Source organism: Nomascus leucogenys, chromosome 18 (assembly GCF_006542625.1).
Source record: "Nomascus leucogenys isolate Asia chromosome 18, Asia_NLE_v1, whole genome shotgun sequence".
In the NCBI taxonomy this organism is placed as follows: Eukaryota; Metazoa; Chordata; class Mammalia; order Primates; family Hylobatidae; genus Nomascus; species Nomascus leucogenys.
Genome location: NC_044398.1, coordinates 89708342 through 89725437, shown reverse-complemented (window position 1 = coordinate 89725437; position 17096 = coordinate 89708342). Strand labels below are relative to the sequence as shown.

At 41.5% G+C, this 17096-nt stretch overlaps 1 long non-coding RNA gene across 1 annotated transcript in view; it reads left to right on the top strand.

Moving 5' to 3' along the window:
- The window catches only part of LOC115831245, a 186760-nt gene that overhangs the window by 98615 nt on the left and 71049 nt on the right, over positions 1–17096 (top strand). The window contains exon 2 of the long non-coding RNA XR_004026773.1: positions 15215–15346. This is a non-coding gene — a long non-coding RNA (uncharacterized LOC115831245). The remainder of the gene's footprint in view (positions 1–15214; positions 15347–17096) is intronic.

The following is a 17096-nucleotide window of genomic DNA, read 5'->3' as shown; positions in this document are numbered from 1 at the left end:
TATAGGCAGACTTGCTCTAACACCTGCGCTTCACCTGGCCTCTATGAAAGAAGCCAGACTGTCCCCCGAAACCCATTATGTGGCGTTAGGCTTTGGATGTGGATCAATAGAAATGGACAGAAGGAAGGAGAATCATCTTGAATATATTCCATCTTAGACCTTCTCCAAAATTGGAGATACCAGACCTGTGCTACTCTGTCCCTGCTTACTATTTACTTCTAGGCATGTGGCTTCCTTCATTACAAACTCATTAGCTGAGGGAAGGGCAGTCTCATATCCAGACCACGTGAAGACTTGCCTGAGTGTTCACCTCACTCTACTTGGTTGAATGCTATCTATGTCCTTGGCCAGTCTCACTATTGCAATCACAAAAGCATAATCAGCTACCTTCTTTTTTGATCATATCCCCTAAGTCATTTTCTAATTCTACTATTTTGGTTTATTCAATTTCTACACCAGAGTATGCCCAAATATATATAACCACATAATTATACCTTTTTAGACCATGTATCCAAAATTCATTTTATATACATACCTTAGTATTTTTCCTTCTCCAGAATGAGATTTCCGTTCTATTCCCTATTTCACATCATCCCCTGCCTCGGCCTCTGTCTGAAGTTATTTCCCAGTAAATGAAGCAGCCTTCCTCTGCATTGTCCCATGTCATTCTCTGCCAGTTCCACCATCCCATAGGATATATCTCTTATTTCCTCCAAAGAAAGTAAAATCAAATTCCATTTTGTCCTCCACTCCCAATTATATTGGCTTCAAGTGCACCTTCAGAGTTTTGCATTCACCAGGGATTTATGTAGAAACCAGTAAAAAGGAGTCCAAAGAAAAAAGTGACACAAATGTGCACATGGTAGATGAGAGAAGAAAGTAGAAGTGCTCATTGTCATTGCTGACAGCCTGTGTTTAGGAAGCATTTGCCTGGCCCCAGCTGAATCCTAATATGCATGTAGAAATTGATAATTATGTTCATTCAACCCTTTACAAAGTGCCTTCATGTGTTAAGATGCAAAAACATGAAGCTAAGTGACCAATTCTTTATTAACTCAGTGTGGAGTTTTGCAGTTAACGGTGCCAGGTTTGCATCTGCAATTACCCGTCAGCTTTTTAGTGCATCTAAAAGGGCAAGTGAACCACCCTAACCACAGCCTCCCTCCCCCGATACAATGCATCATTCTCCTGTTTGAAGAAATGAAGGGAAGTTGATACGGAGCTAGCCACTCTGTTGGTGACTGTGAGTTTTTCTCTAAGATTTAGCTGGAGAAACCTAAGCTCCGTAAGTAGAAAGTTTAGAGATATTTCTTGTTGCCTGGAATTGGAATCAGACTCACTTAATGAGGGGATAAAATGTGGCTACCTTGGGCTAAGGACTCTCAGGACCTGGCAGGTGTCTTAAGAAAGGCAAACAAATGCTGTTCTCCATTGTCCTAGGAGAGACAAACACTAAACAAACACGTAAACAAAATCAGTTTAGATGTAAGGACTGCTAAGAAGAAAATCAAATGGAATCAAAATCTGGCTAGTGACTCCTCTTTGCCAATTTCTTGTGAATGTGAATGACTTTGTCACTATGTCCTGGACACATGATGGGACTTTCTCATGTCATCCTTCTAAAATGAAAAGTGGAAGCTGTTAGACTGTGCACTTCAACCTCTTTCCCACTCGAATGCACTCAAGAATGTCTAATTCCTCCAAAGCCCATGAGTTTTCTCGTAGTTTGTATTTTTAGGGACAACCACAGTGCGTGTCACATATGGATGGATAGGTTCAAGTAGAACTTGTTTGATGCTTAAAAGGATATGATAGAGCTTATCAGTAGGATATCTTAGAACAAGGGCGCGCATGAGGATCCGTGGGTCTAACTCCAAAGCAGCCCAAGGTTAGTGAGATTCATATTATGGGCAGAATCTACCTTCCTTCTCTCTGGTGTGACTTGTCCTAGGTCGACTACAGCTGGTCTGGATTTGTAATGATGCAGAATACTATGGTTAGGTCTTGTGGCAAATCTTGCCCCATGTTCAGAGAAACTGGACTTGCCTTCCAGAGTCATCACTTTCTCCCAACCAGCTGCTCAGTATGGCATGAGCACACCCATCCTTGTCCTTCATTGCTCCTTGTTAAAACCACTTTCAGCTTTCTACTGGTGTCTTTTGCTGTCTCAGGCAGTAATCCATTTCTCAACATGTCATTTATCCAATAGACAACAGAGCAACAAGACAGTTTTGATTTGCCCAAACATCTTTGGCAAATGAAGGTGGCACCCTTGCTGAGGTGGCAATAATATTAATAGAAACTCAAGCCTGAAGTTCTGACAGCTCTCTCAACCTGTGCACACTCGCCCCTCTTGGGCAACTCTTAGTGTCCTCAAAGACTGGCTGAGGAACTGTCCTGGTGGCTGAACCCAAGACAGGTAGCCCTTCCAGTTTAGTGGTTCTTTAAAGAGTTATAGACTTACAGCCAGGCGCAGTGGCTAACACCTGTAATCCTAGTACTTTGGGAGGCCAAGGCGGGTGGATCACCTGAGCTCAGGAGTTCCAGACCAGCCTGATCAACATGATGAAATTCTGTCTCTGCTAAAAATACAAAATTAGCCAGACGTGGTGGCACACGCCTGTAATCCCAGCTACTCATGAGGCTGAGGCTGGGGAATCGCTTGACCCCTGGTGGCAGAAGTTGTAGCGAGCCGAGACTGTGCCATTGCACTCCAGCCTGGGCAACAAGAGCAAAACTCCCTCTCAAAAAAACAAAAGATTTATAGACTTACTTTCTTTTTTTTTTTTTGAGACACTCTGTCACCCAGGCTGGAGTGCAGTGGCGTGATCTCAGCTCACTGCAAGCTCCAGGTTCACGCCATTCTCCTGCCTCAGCCTCCCGAGTAGCTGGGACCACAGGCCCCTGCCACCACGCCTGGCTAATTTTTTGTAATTTTAGTAGAGACGGGGTTTCACCGTGTTAACCAGGATGGTCTTGATCTCCTGACCTCGTGATCCACCCGCCTCTGCCTCCCAAAGTGCTGGGATTACAGGCGTGAGCCACCGTGCCCGGCCTAGACTTACTTTCTTAAGGAAGTATTCACCCAGGAAGTATTCATCCATTCAATAAAGAAGAATTGTTGCATACCTACTATTTTCCACTCTTATTAATCTAATTCATGTAGCACTTTGGGAGGCTGAGGCAGGAGGATCACTTGAGGACAGGAGTTCAAGAACAGGCTGAGCAACATAGTGAGACCCACATCTCTGCTTAAAGGAAAAAAAAATAGCTGGGTATGGTGGCATCCACCTGTAGTCCCAGCTACTCAAGAGCCTGAGGTGGGAGGGTTGTTCGAGCCCAGGAGTTCAAGATGAGCCTGGGCAACATGGTGAGACCCCTACCTCTACCAAAAAAAAAAAATTCTTTAAAAATAAATAAATAGAGTCAAATCACTTATTTAATCTCATTCAGCTTGGAGAAGGAAGAAAAAGTAATTCAGACAAAAGAAACAGCATGTATAAAGGTAAAAAAAAGTTCAGGAAACTAACAGATTGCTCAATTCAGAGGCCTGAAGAAAACAGGTGTGAGAGATGAGGGTGAAGGATTAGGTGAGGCCTAGATTTCAGAGGATATTATGTCTTGTTAATGAGCTTAATTTCATCCTGTTGTTCTGGGACCATCTAAGGCACAGGCAAAACTGCAATGTAGGCTGGATGCTGTGGCTCACACCTGTAATCCCAGCACTTTGGGAGGCAGAAGCAGGCAGATGGCTTTGAGGTCACGAGTTCGAAACCAGCCTGGCCAACATGGTAAAACCCTGTCTCTACTAAAAATACAAAAAATTTGGCCAGGCGCAGTGGCTCACATGTGGACTTTAGGAGGCCAAGGCGGGGGGATCACCCGAAGTCAGAAGTTCGAGACCAGCCTGGCCAACATGGTGAAACCGCATCTCTACTAAAAATACAAAAATTAGCCAGGCGTGGTGGCGGGCGCCAGTAATCCTAGCTACTCGGGAGGCCGAGGCAGGAGAATTGCTTGAACCCGGGAGGCAGAGATTGCAGTGAGCCGAGATCACACCATTGCACTCCAACCTGAGTGACAGAGGGAGACTCCATCTTAAAAAAATAAATAAATAAAAAATAAAAATACAAAAAAATTAGCCGGGTGTGGTGGCACATGCCTGTGGTCCCAGCTACTAGGGAGGCTGAGGTGGGAGGATCACTTGAGCCTGGGGGACGAAGGTTGCAGTGAGCTGTGATGGTGCCATTGCACTCCATTTTGACTGGGTGACAGAGTGAGACCCTGTCTCAAAAAACAAACAAAAACCCCTGCAGTGTAGAAAGTTCACTATAGCTTTCATGTAAAGGATAGATTGGGAAGAAAGAGCATGGCATGACCCGTGAGGAAGCTGTTGCAATAGTTCAATCCTGAGGAAAGTGAGGATGGGAACTAACTAGTGGGTGTGGAGAGGGAGAGGACCATGTGGGTAGGAGAGGGAGCGTGCAGGTGGAATCAACAGTACTTGGAGAAAGAGTCCTTGAAAGTTGTGGAACACAGAGAGGAGTCTGGAAAGATTCCTGGGACTGTTGTGGCTGGAGGGCTTCACCTACTCTTTGAAGAGTTGCTCAGGAGTTCTGTTGCCTTCCCAGTTGCAGAAATGAAGGAATTAAATGTCACCTATTGAGAGTGATGATCTTGATCTTGGCTTGGTGCTTCTGGTAGCCAAGGTTTAAAAGAAGGAAAAAATAGCATTTGTAAGTCATGAATAGGTACAAACCAGGAAGCTCTGTTTTCTTAAAGAAAGAGCTTCCTTAGCAGATTCTTTATTTCATCAGTTCCAGTTGGCAGCATCCTCATGGTTGTGGCTGGGACAGGACTGCTGGCTGCTCAGGAAATATCGAGCAAATGGGCTCATCAGCTGGCAAAGAATCGATTCCCGTGTCACATCCCTTCCCCTTAGGCCACAAGTCTACGAAATTGCCAAGTGGCAGAGGCTTCTGAATCCCTGCTGTTGGCTCCCTGGAATTGCAGAAGCTTGTTAATATTGACTTTCATCTAATTACTTCACTATTTAGTTGGCAGGATTGTTCTTTAAAAATTTTTTTCCTAGTTACCTTATGCCCAAAGGCAATGCTAATTAACAGAAAGATCCAGGCTCTCTCAGACTCAAACTACATCCTCTTTTCTCCACATTCCACTACTTGTATGTCATGAGAATTACATAGAAGTTTCATCTCTTAAGCTTTCCATGCCTTAGTTACCTTATCTTTAAAATGGGCATAATTAGATTAACTCCGTGACTTTCTTTATAGAGTAATTGTGAGGATTGGAGGAAGCTTTCCAGGTAAGTGTGCTACCTAGCATTTAGGGTTTAATTAAGGGTAGCTCTAAAGAATAATCACCTCATCTGTGGGGAGATGTTGCCAAGGCCTCCCTGACCTGTTGGAGGAGTTGGAGAATCACACTTGGTCGATGCCACCTTTCTTTCACTGGCCTGTCTTACCATGGGTTTCTCATGGATAGCTGCTAAGCTTTGTCCAAAATCAGTCTGAAACTTACAACCCTGCAGCCCCAAAACTGGTGCTATTTCCCCCAACTCTGGTTCTCCCTATCAGCCTAACTGCTCAGATGTTTTGAACGTGTATTTTGATTTTGCAACTTGAGCCTGAACCAGAGTTTCTTGTCTAAAGCTAAAGCCGCCTTCTTGGAATTTCATCTCGATTTTGTTTTGGTCCAAGCTGAGATTGCCTCCCTCTTTCCCAAAACCACTGATTTGCTTTCCCTGAATAGAGCAACCGGAAACTTTCCCATTTACTACCACTACTACCTCTACTACAAATATACAGTAAAATAGATAGTAATGGTGGCTGAAGTTGAGTGCTTACTAAGTACTGGGTGCTCTCCTAAGGGATTCACATAGTTAGTACCCCTTGGTCCTCATAAAATTTCTGAGATACGTTCTATTTCTATCCCCCTCCACCTTTTATGGTTCAGAAAAATAAAGACATGAGTAATTCATTAAATCCTACATCTAGATAGACTTCCATAGACCCTCAAACAAAGAGACAGTTTTTTCTAATGTTGATATTTAGGGGCCTAGTGGATTAAAGATTTTCTTACGAAGGATAATGGAGACATCATCCTAAAACATACCTTTTATCAAAGAAAAGGCTACTATTTGCCATTAACCTTATAGCAGGGCTTCTATACCTCAGTCTTATTAACATTTTGGAACAAATAATGATCTATTCTGGGGGTAGGGGCTGGGTAGGTGGAGGAAGGAGCATTGCGATGCTCCTTTGCATTGCAGAGCATTTAGCAACATACTCAGCCTCTACTTGTTAGATGCCAGCAGCCCTCTGCCCAAACTCTGACAACCAAAAATGCCTCCAGGCATTGCCAGATGTCTTTTGGGGACACAGTCACCCCTAGTTGAGGACTGCTGCTTTGAAGCACAGAGTAATGCTAGAAATCGTCCCTCAAATGAAGTTGAACATGGGGCAGGTTCATTTTGGCAGAACTGGAGGTCACAGGAAAAGCCCAATAAGATTTCATCCATAAGGCTAGGATTTCTAGTAGGTTGTGGGGCATGGATTTGAAAAGATATCACCTTAAGCCGGGTTGACTGAGGAGGAACAATACCCATAAGGGCATGAGAATCACAGGATTGGGCATAAGGAAAAGTTGAACTGCAACATAGAACAAAGATATCAAATGGTACCTGTTGTCTTGCTACCTCAGGAAGGAGGAGGGGAAGGATGCTAGGGAGAAAAGTCAACAAATCTCCACAGAGCCTCAGAAAGCTGAGTCATTTATCTCAAGGTGATAGACCTTTGAAGGCAGATCCAGGTTCAAGCTTCAATCTGTCTGACTCCATGGACCTTTCTCTCTCTCCCCTCTACCTCTCCAGAAAGAAAAAGCTGCTGCAATGATTTAGTGTAGGGACTGGCCAACTACGTCCCATGGGTCAAATGTGGCCCACTGCCTGTTTTGATAAGTAGTTTCATTATAACACAGGCAAATCCATTTAGGTACATATTACTTATGACTGCCTTCATGCTCTAGCCACAGAGCTGGCTAGTAGTAACAGAGACTGCATGGCCTGAAAGGCCCACATGATTTGCAGTCTGCCCCTTTAAGAAAAAGTTTGGGTGATGGCTTATTTTTTTGGCATCGGCTTGAGTGGATTGGGGGATGTGCACCACTCACCATTACTCCTAGTGACCCACTAGCAAAATATGTGCTTCCTGCTCCCACAATGTTATGTTCTGCTGGCCTAGAGGTCTTAGTTCCAGAGGGAGAAATGCTTCTACTAGGAAACACTACAATGATCCCACTGAACTGGGAGTTAAGACTGCCATGCAGCCACTTGGGGCTCCTATGCTTCTGAGTCAACAGGCTAAGAAGAGAGTGATGGTGCTGGCTGGGATGATTGATCTGGACAATCAAGGGGAAATTAAATACTGCTCCACAATAGCAGTAAGGAAGAGTGTGTCTGGAATACAGGAGATCCATTAGGGCATCCCTTAAAATTACCATGCCCTGTGATTAGGGTCAGTGAAAAAGTACAACATCTCAATCCAGGTGGGACTACAAATGGCCCAGACTCTTTAGGAATGAAGGTTTGGGTCATCCCACCAAGTAACAAGCCATGACCAACTGGGTTGCTTATTGAGGGCAAAGGAAATACAAAATGGGTAGTTGTTGTTGTTGTTGTTAAAAAAAAAGTAATTATAAATGTCAGCTACAACCACATGACCAGTTTCAAAAATGAGGATTGTAACTGTAATGAGTATTTCCCCCTATTTTGTTAAAAATACATTTGTGCATATATCACATATATTAAGCAAATATCTTTGTTTTCTTTCTTCTTTTATTCCTTTATCATGTAACACAATGTTGATTAACTTTGTATCAGCATTTAAGCATTGTTAATTTTGCATTATAGTATTTAGGTTTACTGACTTTGTATCAGCACCTAAGCATTGTTAATTTTACATGGTATTTAAGTTATAGGATATCAGGAGAAATGTAAATGTCACTCAAGAACTTTACCTCCTCTTCTGGGAATGGGATTAGTGCAGTTTTGGTTGTACTCAGGATAGTTGTATCATCTTAAGTGGAATTATGACCTTGTTATGATCTTTATTTGGAAATTAAGTATGGTTTAAAGAGATGCGTATGGCTGCCACGTTGACAAGGGGTGGGCTTGTGCTGATTAATTTTTTATGTGTCAACTTGACTGGATTGAAGAGTGCCTATATGGCTGGTGAAGCATTGTTTCTGGGTGTGTCTGTGAGTGTGTTGTCAGAAGAGATTGACCTGTGAGTCAGAGCACTGAGAGAGGAAGACTCGCCTTCTATGTGGGGGGCAGCATCCAATCTCCTGGGGGCCCAGTTGGGACAACCTGGCAGAAGAAGGAGGATTGTCTCTTTCTTTCTCTCTTTTTCCCAATCCCCCACACTTTTCTCCTTCTACCTTAGACATCAGACTCTAGGTTCTTTAGCTTCTGAATTCTGAGGCTGGCACTAGCCACCTCCTGGGAGTTCTAGGGCCTTTAGACTCAGAATGGGGACTGTACAATTGGCTTTCCTGGTTTTGAGGCTTCAGGGCTTGGATTCATCCACACTATCGGCTTCTCTGGTTCCCCAACTTGTACGTGGCCTATCATGGGTTTTCTTCAACTCCATGATCCTGTGATCCACTTCCCCTAATAAATCCCCTCTCATATATCTGATTGTTTCCATCTCTTGGAAGAACCCTGACACTCACAGTTTGCCCATCCATGATTTAGAGACTGCATCTCTACTGATATTCTCCAGAGTTGCCTGTTGGATGGAGCCAAGGGGCAGCAAGACGTTGAGCTTGACTCATTTCCCTCCTTCGTCCATTCCCATATGGGATCTTGGGCCACCAGCCGTATTTCTTGCTTTCTTTCCTATTCACCTAACACCAGGTTCATTTGTCTCCACTAGAAGAAGCCTGTGGTTAAAAAGTGGAAACACTTCAGGAAGGAATACTTGCAACACAAATTTCATGTGTGAGTGCTCCTGAAATTTACGCATTGTACATATCGCTATCCTTCATGGTGTTTTATCTCCTTTCAAAAGAACTGAAAAACTTAACAGCAACGGATATTACAACAAAACTCATCTCAGTCCTGCCATTAGACTGAGAGGGTTTTATTCTTCCTGTTCTTCTGTCAGATTTTAAATGGATATACTTTTGTTCCCCTTCTCATCTAATATTGGAACCTATCAACCTGCAGCAAGATCTCATTTTAAAAGATGTTCTTATATTTCAAGAGGCTTTTTAAAGGGGGAAAAATAGATCCACTCCACAGAAAGCTTGTGGCTGGAAGCCAAATATATTTATCTCCATTGATTCAACAACTATTGACTGAGATCTGGACCCAGATTATTGGTGCCCAGGGAGAGGGGCAGGGAGATGAGGTTCAGAGAGGAGACCTGACTTACTCAGAGTCATACAGCCAAGTGTGAGTCAGGATACCTATGCTTTTTCTTCCTTCTCATATGTTTATATCCAATAACCATAGATATAAATGTGATGCATAGACTTATCCATCCATATACCCAAGCATCCATCTACCTCCAACTTTTTAAATGTAATACTTTCATACTTTCATTTCTTTCTCTAATTCTATCCTTATTTCTCTTTTATTTGCTTTTACCATATTTTCCTAAATATCTTGCTCTACTCAGAAGTAATAGGAGGTCCATTCCTGCACCAAGTAATAAGAGAACTCTAGGAGGTGAATCTGTAGACTGGTCCTCAAAGAAATCCTACCAGAAAGAAGAGTCCAGGTGTATGGCTCACATCTGCAATCCCAGCACTTTGGGAGGCTGAGGTGGGAGGATTGCTTGAGATCAGGAGTTTGAGACCAGCCTGAAAAACATAGTAAGACCCTGTCTCTATGAAAAAAAGTAATATATATATGTATTCCTTTTTGTTTTATATATGTATGTACATTATATATTGCTTTATATGTATATAAAACATATATAAAATATATGTGTTGTTATATATATAAAACAGCAACAACGAAAAAGAGGCCAAGCACTGTGGCTCACACCTGTAACCCTAGTACTTTGGGAGGCTGAGGCAGGTGGATCACTTGAGATCAGGAGTTCAAGACCAGCCTGGCCAACATGGTGAAACCCCATCTCTACTAAAAATATAAAAATTAGCCAGCTGTGATGGTGGGTGTCTGTAATCCCAGCTATTCAGGAAGCTGAGGCAGGAGAATAGCTTGAAACCTGGAGGTGGAGGTTGCAGTGAGCTGAGATCATGCCACTGCACTCCAACCTGGGCAACAGAGCAAGACTCTGCCAAGAAAAAAAAAAGAGGAAGGCAAGGTAAGTTAAGGTGAGAGAGAGAGAAAGACAGAGAGAGAGCAACAAAGAAAGAAAGAAAGAAAGAAAGAAAGAAAGAAAGAAAGAAAGAAAGAAAGAAAGAAAGAGAACAGAAACTCTGCAAATACATACAGATATGTGGGGTGGGCACACCTTGGCCTTTGAGCCTCAACCTGTGCAGATTGCCTATCATCTCATCTTCTATCCTATAAAATCCAGTTCTGTGCTCACCCAAATGACTCTGGCTCTTGTTCTCAAACCTTCTCCCACCCATGCTTCTTTGCCGCTTGGAGACAGAGGCAGTCACTCATTCCCTCACATCCCACCTGTGCATCCAGAATATCTTCCTCCTCAGGGTAATCACAGGGTAAGATTAATTATGCTAATCAGCCTCTACAGGCTGACCCAATTAACAAGAGTATGAGATAACTTCAGAAATCTATATAGGAGGTGTCTACCTGCTGGGTTTAATTTCACCATTCATCACAGTAATTAAGGGGAGGGGTGGGTGGGAAGTTTGCTCTTTTCAACTAAAGAGTACATGGTACCATTCTCCAATAGAAGCTGTATGAAGTTTTTCAGGAAATGTTTGGCCACTTATTGTCACCTCTTGGGATCTGCTGTTGAACATCTCCTTCTTTGGGCTAGGCACGAATATTGTCGCCAGTGCTCTCTTCTTGATGGAACCAAATGAGATTTCGAGGCATTTTTTAAATCCTTTTCTTTCCCCTACTTACTCTTCTACACCTTTAAAATTTTTAATATTTTTATTTATTCAAAAATAAGAAAAGTTGCTTCTCAGAATGGGAGATTTGAAAAAAAAATAAGAGAAGTTATAAAAGCATCCCTCACGTGTGTGTTATGAAGTGTTAATTCTGAAAGTTGCTTTGGGGAATAAAAGTTTACAATCCAAGATAGAGAAACTCTAATTTCGGTATTCTTCTTTTGAATTTAATATCTATAGAATTTAATGTATGAGGAGTGTATTAGTCTGTTCTCTTGCTGCTAATAAAGACATACCCGAGACTGGGTAGTTTATAAAGGAAAGAGGGTTAATGGACTCACAGTTCCACATGGCTGGAGAGGCCTAACAATCATGGTGGAAGGCAAAGGAGAAGCAAAGGCATGTCTTACATGGCAGCAGGCAAGAGAGCTTGTGCAGAGGACCTGCCCATCATAAAACCATCAGATCTCGTAAGACTTATTCACTACCACGCGAACAATATGAGGGAAACCGCCGCCATGATTCAGTTATCTCCCTATGGCCCCATCCTTGGCACATGGGAATTATTACAATTCATGTGCACATGGGTATATTTGAGTGGGGACACAGCCAAACCATATCAAAGAATCATACATTAAAGGCTGTGAAAATTCTGTAACAAAGAAAACATATTAACCAAACACAGTTAACCCAATATTTTACACATTTATTTTACCACACATTGAACTGTGCTAAAGTCCTTGTCTTAGGGTCTCATTTCAGGGGCAAAAAAACACCATAAATCTTAGTTTTATTGCCCCCAAAATGAGACCTTAAGACAAGGACTTTAGCACAGTTAGTTTGCTGAGAGAAGATTTCAGAAAACAGAAGTGAGGAAGTGGGAAAAGTGAGGCAGGATAGGAGGAAAGACAATCAAAGTGTATTAATGAACTAGTTACTGCTGTGGACAACTGGGGTTCAGTCTTGCTGGAACCCTAAAGATCCATCTAGAATGCATCACAGAATTGTCCTTCTGGAGGATAGAAAGGCTGAGGCATTTATCCATGGACTCACATCTCTTATTGTTTGTTTTTCTGTGTATGTCTGAGTTGATCAGCTGATGGAGAGAAAACACAACACACCCTTAATATGGGGCTGACAATGGAGCATGGAACTGTCCGCCAGAGCAGTGCTGAAATATGGAGGACTGAAGGGCTGTGGTGTGGTCATCACAAGTTCTTGTTACATTGTATAACATTTTTAAAATGTTTTAAAATGCTAATTTATTAACATCCAAACAAACTTGCAATCTATGTACACAATTTAGGAAACACCCCTCTGTTTTAAATTATTCGTGTTTTTCTAGATCCGACTGTTTCCTTTTTCCTCATGGGAATATAAGCACTGACAAATGCTAGTCAGTAGATTAAGAGGAGATGAGTGTGTGTTCCTTCCAAGCTGAAGTGGAAAAAGTCTCCACACAACTCTCCCTCTTTGCTTCCCCTGCAGTGACAACCCTGGAATGCATCAGTTGAGATGGCCACAGGAAGAAAGCAGATGAGATCCCTGAGCAAACTTGAAAGAGACTGCCCCAGGGAGCTACCTGACCTGCAGTGGACTTCGAGTGAGCAAGAAATCAGCTTTTATGTGTTAGTCCACTGGAATGTAGGGCTTTTTCTTAATCACAGCAAAGCCTAGCCCACCCTGAGTAACGCAGCAGCCTTAGAGAACACAGCCCCAGATAAGCAAGTCACTGTAATCTAAGATATTCCTTACACAGAATATCTGATACGGGTCACCTAGTGTTACAGCAAGAAAAACAAGGAGAGGACAAAGAAAGACTAACCATTGCCTGTTCTTCTTAGTGTAACTCACAGAGAATCACAAAGACAAGGAAAGAAAGGGTCAGTGAGTGACCCAAGCTCTACATAGAAATGTCTTGTTTCTGAAGAATGAGATGGTCTAGAGGAGGGTGTTCCATTTTATGGCAGCAGATATGAACAAACTCTTCTTGAAAAGGAGAGCTTAGTGCTGTGTTTTCATTCCCTGTTCTGACTCTTTAAGTGGGCTCATTGATCTGGAAAACATACTTGCTGGCCCACAGATGTGAATAATTGAAGCAATGTCACCCACCCTTGCTTATTCTAATTTGCTTTGGCTACAATTTCCTATCTAAACTAGCTTTGAAATTTTGGCTCTGGCAACTCTTGTTCAAATGTTTTTCTCCTCTGTCCCCTCATTTGGGGAATCCAATTAAGCATATATTTTCCTGTTTGAATTCATCCCTTCATTTACAGCTTATTAACGCTCTGCTAATTTTTTTTTTTTTTTGAGATGGATTATTGCTCTGTTACCCAGGCTGGAGTGCAGTGGTGCAATCTTGGCTCATTCCACGCTCCGCCTCCCGGGTTCACGCCATTCTCCTGCCTCAGCCTCCCCAGCAGCTGGGACTACAGGCGCCAGCCACCACGCCCAGTTAATTTTTTTGTATTTTTAGTAGAGACAGGGTTTCACCGTGTTAGCTAGGATGATCTCAATTTCCTGACCTCATGATCCGCCCACCTCGGCCTCCCAAAGTGCTGGGATTACAGGCGTGAGCCACAATTCCTGCCCTCTGCTAAAATTTTTTAATGATCTTTTCTCTTTTAATTTCATTTTTGATAGTTTATCTTGCTATGTCTTCAAGTCTTTTCTTCTGTCATATTTAATCTCCCATTAATTCCATCTGTTTTTAAAATCTCATACATTGTAGTTTTCATCTCAAGATGTCCATGTCTTTTTACTATTTCCCATGTATCTATTCAAAGTTTTGATATCTTGAATACAGTTATAATAACTATTTTAATGTCCTTCCATGTTAATTCTAACATCTAGGCCAGTGCTGTATCAGTTTTGATTATTTAATTATTCTCCTCATTATGGGTCATATTTTTCTGCTTCTTTATATGCCTGTTAATTTTTGATTAGATGCCAGTCATTGTAAATTACACCTTGTTGGATTCTGACTATCTTTCTATTTCTGTAAGTATTCTTGAGTTGAGTTTTGTTATGGGGCACAGTTAAATTACTTGGAAAAGTTTTATTCTATCAGATTTTGGTTTTAATATTTGTTAGGCAGGACTAGAACAGTGCTCAGTCTTGGGCTAATTTGGGCTATTTTCCATTACTGAGGCAAGATACTTCTCTTTAAAGTCATTACTTCACATGTCTGATACAGTTTACTTCTTTGTTTTTTTTGTTCCTTTTACTTTTTTCTCTTTCTTTCTTTCTTTCTCTCTCTCTCTCTTTCTTTCTTTTCTTTTTTTTTTTGAGGGGAGTTGTTTCAGGTGAGAAAGTAAATCTAGTCCCTGTTAATCTATGTTGACTGGAAGCAGAACTGTGACTGATTTTAATTCTTATCAAAGTTCCCTTTGGAATTTGTGATTAAACTTGCCTTCTTGGGTTTGGCCCACTTAGTTGAATAATTTATTTTTCCTTTTTCTGACCTTTCCCAGAGTCCCTGAAATACCCACCCTTCCTCAGTTTCTTTTGTCACACCAACACTCTTCATTAAGCTGTCAACTATCTAATGCAGTCTTTCTCTAGAAGACGCTGCCAATTGCCTACCTAATAGTTATCCCTCCCACTTGTTTGCTAGGTAATAAAACTCTGATATTGTTCAGGAAAGCAATTTTCCTCAGCTAAGTCAAGTCTTACCTCTCTGGACTTCATTAAATCCAGTGGTAGCCACAGGAAAGTTGTTTGTTTGTGTGGTTTTTTTTTTTTTTAATAACAGAGCTATTTTTGCATCTGATTCTTTACTGTTTGGAATTTGGATACAATGCCTAGAGATGCAACATCAATCTTGCAACCAGAAGCACATATATGACACACATTGTGTAATACCAGATAGTGCTATTTATATACAGTAAGAAGTGAATGCTGCCACTGCCTGATGCTGTGCAATGTGCAGTATATGTGGCCATACTCAGAAGCCCTAACAAGAAGGATGAAGATGCAGGAAGATAGAAGGGCCCTGGGTATGAGCACTAGACTGACTTCTTGCTGTGTGAGAAAAAAATACCCCTTGCCTGTTTAAATCATTTTTTTCTTGGTTTCTGTTACTTGTAGCTGAGCATAATTTTGACTTATATCCCTCTTCTTCTTTCCTCTACAGGTAGCGGAATATTGGCTTGTAGCACTACTCAAAACACAGAAAGCAGAAATAAATCAATTCTTCCTGGAGGACCTCCTGCATCTCAACACCCAGTGGTTTTGACAGAATTGATACAGAAATAGAAACTTCAAGGTAGGAACTTTCTATTTAATGCAAAGTACTAAATGATTTAAGAAACTACATTTGTTGCGTGTTATGTATGTGTCAGATAGTGGGTTAAGAAGTGCTTTACGTGAATTATACCATTTAATCCTCAAAACTACATTAAGATGCAGGGATTGATATATTTATCCAACCAATATTTATGAATTATTAGAACTGTTTTAGGTACTGTGGACCTAGCCATGAATTATAAGGTACTTTCTATCCATGGAGTTACAGCCTGGTGAGGGAGACCAGCAACATCAAACAAATAAATAAAATAAAAATAGAAGACGGTGAACAAATCTCTGAAGATTATTAAATCAGCTGATGTGATAAAGACAGTGACTATTTTAGGGCAGCTCACTGGGGAAGGCCTCTCTGAGGAGGTGCCTTTTAAGGTAAGAAGTCTTAATGACAAGAGTAAGACAACGATGTGAAAATCAGGGCATTTCAGGCAGAGGTTACAGCGAGTGCAAAAGGCCTTGAATTGAGAAGATCGTGGTGAGTTGAAGGAACAGAAAAAGGTCCTGTGTGTTTGGGGAGTGAAGATGAAAGGGGATGAAGCTGTAGGTACTGGTAGGAGCACAGTCATAAAGGATTGGGTAAACCAAGGTCATGAGTTTTATTCCATTCTAAGAGGAGTGCTGTGATTAGTTTCATATTTTACAAAATCAATCTGGCTGTTCTTTAGTGAATAAATAGATTATGGGTAGGGGAAAAGAGTGAAAGCAAGAAAATGAATTAGGAAGCTTTGCAGCCATTCAGAAGATGAAAAGACTTGGCTGGGATGGGGCGATAGGAAAGAAGAAGGGATGGAGATGAATTTGGACTGTGTTTTGGAGGTGGAGTTCTCAGAGCTTATTTAGGGATTGGCTTACAGGCTATGAGAAAAAGGAATCAAGGATTGCTGTTAGGGTTTTGACTAAGGAATTATCATCCCCATGTCATAAATGAGGAAACATATATATATAAAACATATATATATTTATATATATGTTGAATATATATAACATATATTTTTATATATAGGTTTCATACACATATATGAAACAATTATATATGAAAGAGACTATGAAGTTTGTCAAAGGTCACACAGGTACCCCATGACTTTCATTAATTATGTATTTATTTATTCATTTGACAAATGTGTGTCAAGCACAGCAGAAATAAGAGTGATCAAGACAGTCATGGTCCCTCATGGAATTGAAACCAACTCAATAGTCCCGTAGACCAATAGTCCCCAACCTTTTTGGCACCAGGGACTGATTTCATGGAAGACAATTTTTCCACAAACCCGGGTTGTTGGGGGATGGTTTGGGATGATTCAAGCATATCACATTTATTGTGCATTTTATTTCTATTATGATAACATTGTAATATATAATGAAATAATTATACAACTCACTGCAATGTAGAATCAGTGGGAGCCCTGACCTTGTTTTCCTGCAACTAGACAGTCCCATACGGGCATGATGGGAGACAGTGACAGATCATCAGGTATTAGATTCTCATAAGGAACAGTCAACCTAGGTCCCTCGTATGTGCAGTTCACAATAGGGTTCGTGCTCCTATGAGAATTGAATGCTGCTGCTGATCTGGCAGGAGGCAGAACTCAGGTGGTAATGCCAGCTATGGGGAGCAGCTGTAAATAAAGATGAAGCTTTGCTTGCCCACCACTCACCTCCTGCTGTGTGGCCCATTTCCTAACAGGCTACAGACTACCACCCGTCTGTGGCCT